Source organism: Dysidea avara, chromosome 1 (assembly GCF_963678975.1).
Source record: "Dysidea avara chromosome 1, odDysAvar1.4, whole genome shotgun sequence".
In the NCBI taxonomy this organism is placed as follows: Eukaryota; Metazoa; Porifera; class Demospongiae; order Dictyoceratida; family Dysideidae; genus Dysidea; species Dysidea avara.
Genome location: NC_089272.1, coordinates 44,403,552 through 44,415,354, shown reverse-complemented (window position 1 = coordinate 44,415,354; position 11,803 = coordinate 44,403,552). Strand labels below are relative to the sequence as shown.

Here is an 11,803-nt window from a genome sequence, read left to right as displayed (position 1 = left end):
GAAAAGTAAGAGAATTCTCTTCCTCCTGGCTTCACAAATGTAGGTCCAGGATTTTGAACACGGAAGTGTTTGAAAGTCATTGCATATTCCGAATGCCAGATGATGGGTCAAAAGATGGTATGCTGTGATGAATGCAGCATATGGTTTTGTGTGGACTATACTGAAGAGCATGCAGTGGTGCTGTGATCAGTGCAGCAAGAAGCAATTTAGCTAGCTAACATTTATTCATACTGTATATTATTTGCCAGATTTTAATCCTAGCATATATATTATTGCAATTGATTGTTTGAGTGCTAATAAAATCATAGCTATTAATGATTGTACAGAACCAGGCAGTTTGTGACTCATCCTCAAGTCAATGAGATGAGGAATGAGAACCTGCAACCACAGTATTCAGTTAACCACGTAATCGATATGTGGAATTCAGATTTTGGCTTGGAATCCGGAATCCTATCCTAAATTTTGTGGGATTCAGAAGGGTTTTTAGTCGGTGTCGTACCCCCCGGCATGGCGGTCATTTCAACGAACTCCCTGCATTGTCACGTACGAGCACGAGGGGTGAGTACCATGGCGTGAGAGCAGTATCGATGAACGGTATGTTAGTGTATTCGTGTAGTGAATGGTGTACTGATTGCACGTGGAGTTATGGCTACTGGCATTTAATTACTTTGAAAAGTTGTGTAAGAGCTAGTACTTTGCCTTTGTTATGGATGTAGCTGTGGAAGAGACGGATACCCCGACATTAGTACACGTGTGTATCGGGAATAGATACTGATAGTAGGTATATTGTCTATGTATCGGGGTACACACATAAAAACAATGTCTGCTACAATAATAGATTCATACATTCCGCTTGCCATGTCTACGTAAGTGCCGTGCCTGGCCGATATATCGCCCGCCCGAGTAGTCTCGCGTGGCCAGACCGCTTTTTTCCGTGTATTGGGTGGGGAAAAAGGGTCTGGTATAACTCCAATAGTAGTCTCGTGCCCAGACCCCACCCACTGTGTTGAGTAGGGTCTGGTGACTTACGCTATGTTTTTGGGCCCACCGCCATATTGTTTACACATTTGTATCCATAGCTATTGTCGGCCATTTTCCTAGTTCCAGCCTATCAAATCGTGTTGTACCTGAATCAAGGCATCCGATTGGTCAGAAAAGAAAAATGGCGTAGGGCCCAAAACTCCTGCGAATGTCACCAGACCTTATTCAACGCAGTGGGTGGGGTCTGGGCATGAGACTACTCCAATAGCTGTTTACTTCTGAGCCGTCCCCAGACTCTGAGGGCACTAATTGAATAACATTAGCCACAAAGGAGGCGCCGATGATGTCAGTAAGTAAACTCGAGATGGCTTTGATCTGTTTATCCTTTAAACGAATCTTAATTTGCTCCGATGTCTCTTTTATAGCGTCTAGAAAGTTCATCCTCTTCATGTAACAAGACTCACAACCGGAGCAGGAGTGTACAAATATTTCATTGTTTTACTGACATCATGGTGCCTCCTTTGCGGCCAATGTTATTCAATTAGCGTCCCCAGAGTCTGGGGACAGCTCAGAAGTAAACAGCTATTGGAGTCGCACCAGACCCTTTTTTCCCCACCCAAAACACGGAAAAAAGCAGTCTGGCCATGCGAGACTACCGCCCGAGGACTCGGGATTTTTTAAGCCAGGCGCAAGCCCACAGCCGGCCAAAGGCCGGCTGTGGGCGTGCGCCTGGTTTACTGAAATTGTTTTCGTAAAAGTGTGTGTGTACCTATCTACCTATCTGTTTGTCCGTACGCACCCACGTGAGCAAAATCGTTTAATAACGGTAAAAGCAAAAGTGAAATGAAGTCTGTATTAAACTTCTGCACAGGTGAACTTTGCTCTGAGGTGGTTTCTTTTCGGCGGACTGAAATACGGGTGTGGTGACTTTCCTCAGACTACCTTCCCCTTGAGGTTTTCAGGCATTTAGCAACTGAAAAACAACGGTGCAGGCCTCGTACACTACCAGGAATAGCCTATCGCTTCGAGTTGAAAGGGGGCGTATCCCTTACATACACGAACGAAAATGAAGAGCAGCTTTGAGGCTTTGTCGAGAATTTGTGGGAAAAACACGTTAGTCACACTATAAAACAATTTAGAAGATAGTTTTGTGCGTACTATGTTGGTAAAAGCGGTTTGTTTAACAAACGCTTCCTTAGCAGTGCATAGCAACATAATTGAACGAATTATGAATATTTCATGAATTACGAAATATGAGAATTAGCTAATAATATTATTGCACAACCCAAAACTACCCTAGTAATACATAGTTGGTTAGTTCATAGTAGTATATACGGTCTATGGTTAATTCCAGATGAGTTAGCTAGCTGCATGGTGCCTGGTTTTTAGAAGTAGCACAACATCAACTTGTTTTCACAGAAACAAAAATTGTAATAACAGCACAAACACAATGTAGAGTACGTGAGGCAGTTATGAGCTACAGAAACATTTTTGCATGTAATTTCCAATTGAATATGCAAATTCAGCTCTCTCTTTTTTTTTCAATAATAGTTCAGTGTAAGTACATAATGTCATAAACTTTTCTTCATGAACAAATGGATATACAAGTTCTACTGTAACAAACCATATTGGTACTAACAGATGCTATTATGAGTCATGGTATGTATTAGGAGTCAACATCTATATAGCACATCTTTCACAATAAAACACCTTGGCACTCTTCTCTTTATACTTGTACACTTCTTGTTGAACCGTATGTCACACCCATCACAACAGTTCCATTTCTCTGAGCTATCACCATACCTATTGCCACACTTTGGGCATGTGGTACTGTATTGAGAATCTGAATTAATGTCTTCTCCAGTACCTCCTTGACAAGACTCACCATCTTCATCACTCGAGCATGATATCATCAATTCCTTTCTCTTGAGTATTGTTCCTCCTTGACCTATGTCTAGTCACAGCACGCTTTTTTTCAATTGATTCTTCTCTCTGACTGCCTTCTTACGTTCCCTCTCTAATTGTTTGAGTTTCTTGTTACATTCTCTCTCAATTCTCTTTGCTTCTTTTTCTTTCTTAGCTCCAGCCTTTTCAACCTGTTTTCTCTTCAAATCTTCCAGAATGGTGCCATCAGTAATACAGATAGCTTTAGCATTTATAGCTACCTTGTGTTTGCTGTTGTTTCTTGGTTCAGGGCATGGCAAAACAAGAATCTCAGATAGAGCATCATCGCAGGACAATTTCATGTTTCCTGGCTTACCAGAGTCTTTACTTTCTTCTGATTGCTTACAAGAGACTAATGAAGATGATGACTGCACGGTGTTGCTACACACTTCAGTGGGGTGGTTAATTTTTAACCATGCTGTACAGTTTGGATCATCTAAATTGTATCCCTCTTCATAACGCTTCTTATAGAGTTCAACTTGGTCTGGCGTAAACAGAGAATTTTTTGTCCCACTATTGGAAGTTGAACCATCTTGACTGCTCTCTGATAGCGATTGCTTGAATGGTCTCGAGGGGGCAATTTGTCTATCTGTCACCTCACTGGGATTTATGGGGTAAATTCTGGGGGTTTTTTGAATCCAGACATGATGTTTAAAGGTGTTAGAGAGAGTGACCAGGCGTCTGCAACAAAAGACGCTAGTTTATCACTGGTGATCACTCTTCCCAGGGTGAGCAGAAAGATATTTGCTGCAACTCTTTGAAAAATAGCTTTTAAATGACTTGAAGATGCCCACATCCAGGGGTTGGAGAATGTGAGTAGTGTGTGACAGCAGGCACAGAAGATGAACACCACTGGATTATGCTGACTCAATTAGCTCAATGGACATGTGAGTTCCATGTCTGTCCATGATGAGTAACACCGGCCAAGTTGGTAGAATGCTTGCCAAGAAGAACTTAAACCACTGCAAGAAAAGATCATATTTTATCCAACCATTACAACTACTGCAAAAAAAGGGTTTGTGCAACAGCACCTTCACGAAAATTAGGTGGAGGTGGTTGTTTATGGAGGAATATCATCATAGGTGGCAATACAATTAAAGCCAGATGCAGAAACACATGTCAATATAGTATGTGTTTTCCCCCTTTCAGCTGACGTAACTGCATAAACTTTGTGGCGTCCATCTCAGCCACTACTTTACCTGGCTTGTGGACCACAGTGATTCCAGTTTCGTCACAGTTATAAATCTGCATGGGTTTGCATATGAGATTCAACCGCCCATATATAGCACCAAGCTTTAATTCCAAAAAAGTCATTGATGGTATCCATGTTTACACAATGCGCTCTACAGTAAGATAAAGGCAAAGGTGAACGTATAGATAACTTAGGATTTTGGTGACCGAAGCTGTCAAACCACTCATGGCCTGCCTTTTGATCTTTAACTGGATGTTTTCGTTGGGTGGCATCAACAATCTTAAATGCAAGGCACATCGCTGTTTAATTAATGACTTAAACCAAATCCCATCTGTGCCACTTTTATTAAGTAAGATGCTAAATGTTCCTCCTCTTCCTCAGTTAATACTGTGGGTGGACCTGGCTTGCATCGAGGAACTACAGTGCCATGGACACGTCTTTTTAATGTTTCAAACGGTACATTATAAAGTTTTGAAGCCTCCCTAATAGTCATGTTACTGTTCTGTACTTCTTTTGTGGCAGCTTCCATGCTCATTTCAGTCCATAATTTTCGTTTTCCTTCAACTATTATACCTAAAAAAATAAGCAAGTGATCATTAATTAGAATGTCGTTTGCCTGTTTGCACTTTAATTAATGCATAGTCTTGCGGGCACTCCCTTTTGTTAAGGGTCTGGTCAAACAATGGTTGTGGTTTGGTGTCTCACACGACGAGGTATCAACAGTCTTTTACCGTTCGGTAGGTCTGCTGCGTTTTGTGATGTTACAGCAGATACGCTGATAGCATGACCAAGGCAAGCGTGAAATCATCAATTAATTGCCACAGAAGTTGTTAATACAAAGTGCGAAGTTTTAATACACAACTTACAAAGTGCTAACCTAATGTTAACCAGACCCTGAAGAAATTGGCTCGCAACACTATAGAACTTTGCCTAACACATACCACTGATATTAGTAACTGTCCAAGTAACTAGAAAGTTAGCTCCAAGACAAAATACAAGCTGCATTCAAACTGTCGAGGTGTTAATTACAATACTAGAATTTATGCATGCACATCTAATCACGTGATAAATGTATGAACTCAATAATGATTACACACGCACGTGATACAAAGTGTGCAACAACAGGAATATTATCCTATACCTCCCACCAAGTATTTGGGAGGTTGTACATACAAAAATCACAAATGTTTATTTAGGTTAGCTACAGTCAATAACTACAGTCAATAAGTATCACGTCAGTTCCATGTGGGGTCTTCAATGAGACGCTTGGTTGGATACTTGACCCGTGTAGAGTGGCGGGGTGGTGGAGGAAGTGGGTCTGTGTGAGGATCTAGCGTTGTGGTACCTGACGGTAGTGGTATAGAAAGGGGGACTCTTCGGCGTAAGAATCGACAGTTTCTAACCAACACTCGGCCACTGGAGGATTTGACGTAATATCTTCAGTTTGGTGAAATGGCTGTGATGATGCCATAGATATCCCACAGTTTGGTGCGGGGGTTTTGGATGGCGACATTAGTTCCAATCTCAATCTCAGTGAGGGGTTGAGCATGTGCATTGTAGTAGGTTGCAGCAGATCTCTGTATGGTTTCAGCTTGTTGCTCAGTCTCTTCAGCTCTCCATTGCCACTCTTGGGAGAAAGAGCGACGATGAGCAGGAAGGGTGTCTTGGGTAGGATGTCCAAAAAGCTTTTGGGCTGGCGACACACCATCTTTTCGAGAGGGTGTGTTCCTGTATTGAAGTAGGGCACGGCAAAATTTGTCATCGTCTAAGAAGCGACCATTCCATGAGGTGTAAATAATTTTTTTCATCGATTTAACTGTGGATTCAATTTTGCCATTGCTCTGTGGGTGGTACGGGGATGATGTCTTATGAAAAAAGCCCCATTGTTGTGCAAACTGATTGAATTTGGCAGAAGTAAATTGGGGTCCACCATCGGACCAGAGAATGTCTGGTATGGCAGTCCTACAAAATGCTTGCCTGAGAGCTGCAGTGATTTGGGGTGTGGTGGTGTTATGTGGCATGGAGATGATAGCAGGCCAGTCAGTGTAGCGGTCTACCATAATTAGATAATCATGGCCAGCATATGAGCAGAGGTCCACGGCGAGTTCCTGGAATGGTTGGGTGGGTCTTGGTTTTTGAATGATGGGTTCTTTAGAGTTTGATGGAAGGTGATCTTGGCACTGTTGACAGGCAAGTGTGATGTTTTCGATGTCATTGTCCAGCCCTGGCCAATATATGGTTAGTCTAGCACGTTGTTTGGTTCGTAGTGCTCCTTGGTGGGCTTCGTGAAGATTGGCAAGGACTTGGTTACGCATAGTGGAGGGTATGAGGAGTCTGCACCCATATACAATCAGGTCATCGTCTAGGGTTAAGTGTTGGTGAACATTCCAAAATCTTTTGCAGGGCTCTGGTAACTATTTATGGGTCTTTGGGAACCCGTTGACTATAAAGTTTCGTAATAGCTGGTATTCCTCATCTCGTTCGGCTTCTTCGCGTAGCTTTTGCAAGCGTAAGCTTTCAGGGTGTGTGTTGATGATTGCTCTGATTTCTGTAAAGGACATTTCAGGATTATCATGTATGTCTAATTCAGCCAGCATTTCGCTTGTCTGAGGGTCGTGCACCGGGTGCCGTGATAAAGCATCAGGGGCATCATTCTTAGAGCCCTTGAGCCACTGTGCAGTGAAGTTGTGCGCCATCAGCCGTGTTTTGAGTTATTGAAGTCGGGGATTTTCGATTTCGTCTAGACGGTGGCTGTTCAGGATCGGAATCAGGGGGTTGTGATCTGTGATGATGGTGAAGTGCTGTAGGCCTGTTACAAATAGTTTGCATTTGGAGACGGCCCAACATACAGCCAGCATTTCTAGTTCCACGATGGCATACCTTGATTCAGTGTCAGTGAGGAATCTTGACCCTGCCTGGATGAGATTCCAAGTGCCTGCATTGTTTTGTTGTAGTATGAAGCCAAGGCCATGGCGGCTGGCATCAGTTGACAGACAAGTTGGCTTGTTAGCATCAAAATAGGATAGGACTGGTGCAGTTGTGAGGGCATCTTTGACTACTTCGATGGCTTGTTGATGATCAGGTGACCATAGGAAGTCGTTCTTGGTGCTGAGGAGTGGGCGGAGTGGTGTGAGTAGTGAGGCTACAGCTTGTGTGCTTGATGACAGCTGATTGACTAAGCCAAAGAATGACTGCAAATCTGTTCGGTTAGTAGGGGTAGGAAACTGAGAGATGGCATCTGTGATGGAACAGTCAACTTGGTAGCCTTGTGCTGACAGGGTGAATCCTGCAAAGGTTACTTCACGCTGATTGAATTTGCACTTCGTTGGGTTTAGGGCTATGTGCTTGTCTGCACAGCGTTGGAGAAATTGCCTAACGTGGGTAGCATGTTGATGTTCGTCACTATCGTAGATGATAATGTCGTCAACGACACGGCGAAAACCTGTGAGTCCCGAGAAAGCCTCGGCCATCCGACGATCATAGTGTTCTGATATAGAGGAGACGCCATATGGAGCACGGAGGTACTTAAACCTGCCAAAGGGTGTGATGAAGGTGGTGAGGATTTGGCTATCTTGGTCACTGATGGTAGCCTTTCATGGCATCTAATACGGTGAAGAATTTCGCGTTGGCGGCTGCAATGTCAGCAATTGCCTGTGCAGGGGTATCTGATTGGTATCGTTCTCTGCGGACGTAATGATTGAGGTGTGAGAGGTCCACACACATTTGGATTCTGTCCGTGTCCTTCTTGGGGGTCACTACTATGGGAGCACACCATTCTGTGGCAGTGGTGACTGGTGCTATGATGTGCTGCGATTGTAGAAGGTCTAATTCCGCTTGAAGTTTGTTGTGGTAAGCAAATGGAATGGACCGTGGTGTGTTGATACAAAAAGGCTTTACATCGTCGGTTAAGGAAATGTGGAACTGCTCGCCTTCCATGCTCCTGATTTGTCCATCAAAGACAGTAGGGTATTCTAATGTGACGTGATCAGCTGTGAGGGGTGCTGTGGGGATGGAGGGGGTTGGTGGCAGAGTCATTTCATGTACTTTTGGATATGTTATGGGGTTAGGATAGCAAGGTGGTAATAATTGGAGGGCCTTGCATGCCGTCCAAGAGAGGAGGGTACCCTGGATGTCTGGGTAAATGTATGCATCTTCAAGGTGTTCCGATTGTCCAAGGCGGAATTTGACTGGAAGCTTTCCTAATGGGAACATCTTGGCTCCATTTACTGCTCTGGGGATCACATTAGAAGGTGCAAGGGTGTTGATGTGTTCATTGAGGTGAACGAGTATCTCTTTCCCAGCTGCTGAGATATCAGCACCAGAATCAGGGAGAGCTTTACAGTAATAAGAACCATTTGCAGAAGTGATGTTAACTGTGATTAATGGAGCTGGATCAGAGGAAGCCACGTGGCGAATGTTAGATAGTCTTCTGGGGTGAGGCGTGGTGGCTGGGGCGGTAAAGGGACCATGGTGCCTAGCCTTGCTTCGGCAAACCTTTGCAAAATGGCCAACTTTTTGGCAGTTAAAGCAGGTTTGATTGTAAGCTGGGCACTAGGTCCGGCCGGCTGGGTGGGTTGGAGCACCACAGCCTTGACATGTGGATGTTGGAGGACGAGGGTGCTGGTCTTGTGGCTTGCGGAGTGCAGCTACTTCAGGGTTGTAGTTGTGTAGGTGAGCACGCTGTTTTTTGGCAGCTTCCTGTGCTTGACATTTGCTGACTGCCTTAGCTAAGGTAAGGTCAGCTTCTTGTAAAAGGTCTTCGGTGGTATCTGCATCTAGCAGCCCATCAATGATCTGGTCGCGAATGTTTTTGCTAGTGCAGGCATCTGAACAGAAGTTGCACGTCTTTACGAGTTCGCAAAGGGACACGAGAAAGTCATCAAACGACTCGCCCACTAGTTGTGTGCATTTACGGAAGTGTCTTTGTTCAACCGTTTCATTGACGTGGCCATCTACGTAGCGTTTAACGGCGCGAATTATGGATGCGACATTTCCATTTTCTTCCTCGGTTAACCCAAGGTTATGTACGATCGACAGGGTGTCACGAGAGAAGCATAGCATAAGGGCTTGTACCTGTTTTTGTGCGTTTTCATTGGCCAGGCCGGACAGGCTGCAGTAAGACTCCCATTGTGTCATCCATGCTGCGAAGTTGGTCCCACGGTCCACTGACAGGTCCAGCTTGGGAAGGTCTCCTTGGTGGAAGGTGAATGGCATAGTGTCTGGTAGGGGATAAAATGGCGACAAAAAACACAACGTGAACAATAATTCCGTAACCTTTCTGGGTGCCTCTTGCCGGCACTAGGGAACCTTGAGGACAGTCGATCAGACAAAAAACGATCGTTAAGGTTAGGATTCTGACCCTGCTCGGAGCGCCATGTATGAACTCAATAATGATTGCACACGCATGTAATACAAAGTGTGCAACTACAGGAATATTATCCTACAATAAAGTGCCTGTGTGAGTTTCTAATTTAGTTATTAACTAGTCGATGTGTCACCATATGTGTACACAGACAATCAAGAAGATTGACAATGATGACTCAGAATACCATCTGACCAGCACCTACTCTACAGAGCAAACAGATTACAACATTAGATTAATAATTGAGTTTCTGATTGGATCAAGTCCACTGGAGCACACTTGATGTAATGGCCTTGAGAAGACCAGGCCCCTCTGATACATTGTATAGCTGATCAAACGATAAGCGACACCTAACCCATCCCAACACTGAAGCGTAACACTCCTTCCATTTTTCGGACAGCAGGCTAGCCAATCTCTTGTAAAATATCGTGGCCTCATGACCCATACCTCCGGTTGCAGAGAACACTAATGGGATAAAAGTACTGTGCTCCACTTCACAGATGCGTGACTCATAAGCCCTTTTCTTAATAGCCTCGTGTTTCCTGTAGCAGGATTGAATGCTGGATCCACTGTTTGAAGGGGGAAGTGGGTTGAAGACTCTTATATCTGTGTAGCATTTTTCATAACAGCCACCCCAGAAACCATTCATGGATATGTCTAGCCGTGCACCATCCTGGGTGTTAGCAGTGGAAAAGTTTCGCCATTTAGTGGATGTAGATTAGGTTCAACCTCTACATTGTGGCAGACTCATGATGCATGCTAAATGTTTTTTGTGTTATTGGATCAATGACTAGAATCCAAGGGGTAGCCAACATCTTGGGACTCTAGTACATCCAATTGTAAATCCATGAAATATTGAAATAATACAGAAATACTTAAATATTGGGATTCTCGTACACAAGTTAACAGTTTGCGTGGGCATTAGTGACCCCTCACTAGGATCAATAAGTTCTGTCATCTGCAAATTCCCAACCACAGTACGCAATTGACTCAACAGAGCCCAATCGAAAGAATGCAAACACAGAGTAGCTACCTGGCCATGGTCTACACATAGATATATAAACTATAAGTCTATGGTCTATAAGTAGTCACTTCCACACCACCAGTTATACACCAGGATCAAGAATTTTGATTGACACGTTTTTGTTTTGATCACTTAATTTCACCTTTAACAAAACCTTGACCTTGATTCTTGATCATCTACTAGTAAAATCCTCGTGCTACTAAAGGTTAGCTTTCAAAGACCTGTGCTTGATCAACACTTTTGTAGATGTCTTGATCACTTGATTCACTGTAAAAGAGCAATCTTGATCTGGGTTCTATGTGTTTTCAACAGGCAGACTATCCCCCCTTTGTAACGTCTTCCCCCTACCTTGTTACCTGTGCCCATGCCATTACCCCTGGCATGAGAGGATTCATAATGTCAGCAACTACAATCTTACAATATACTATATATATTTAGATCCTTCGCAATATTAAATATTATGTGTAGAGCTGCTCCAATTGTATAATGGCTATATTCAATTGGAAATCTGTCTATACATATTACCAAAGGCCAAGGACTGATACATCCAAACTTGTGTCCATAATAGCTGTTACTTGTACTTTATAGACACTCGAAATGCCAACGATGGCTCCATCTTTACTTGACAGAGGCAGTGTCATGTATAAGTGTTGATATCAGAGTAGTTCTGTAGCTGGTGTATCAGGTATCAGCTTTCAAATTATCTACTGTATGTCAGTGGTGGTTCTCTGACTATTTTGTAGAAAGGTTTATATCTAGACTAATTTCCTAGACACTGTCTTCCAGAACTTCCAAATATCAATCTGTTTATATGGGTAGGTACAGAAGTCAACAGGTTTCTAATTTTATTATGCTATGTAATAGTAGTATTATATTATGTTATGCAGAGAGTACATGTACTGTTGAATGGGTGCCTGCGTATGCAAGAATTCTGCCTACTTATTGGCCATCACTAAAGCCCCCTCAGTGCCACATGCTGAAGAAGAGGATAAAATGGCAAATATTATTATTATTATTATTATTAGAGCTTTACAGTGGCCAGCACATGTGTTGCAGCCTTAGGATTACCTATAACCTAGTAAACAAGAACTATAGAGACTTAAACATTACTTTACCTACAATATGGTATAACAAAAAGTCTTTGCCACTACTGCTACATGTTTTTGACAAAATATTCTAATACGTTAGTGCACATGTATGTGCAACATATGAAAAAGCATAGTGGTGTCTTCAGCATTACAGCCAGATAGCACCTTAACAGCCCATGGCCAGTCCATGAGTACAGTCTGCAAGAATAGAT

General features: G+C 43.2%; 1 long non-coding RNA gene across 6 annotated transcripts in view; it reads left to right on the top strand.

The window, feature by feature from the left end:
- Window positions 1-461: 461 nt before the first annotated feature.
- The window catches only part of LOC136265488 (uncharacterized), a 64,786-nt gene continuing 53,444 nt past the window's right edge, over window positions 462-11,803 (top strand). For all 6 annotated transcript variants that reach the window (XR_010705553.1, XR_010705565.1, XR_010705581.1 and 3 more), the window contains exon 1: window positions 462-594. This is a non-coding gene — a long non-coding RNA (uncharacterized lncRNA). The remainder of the gene's footprint in view (window positions 595-11,803) is intronic.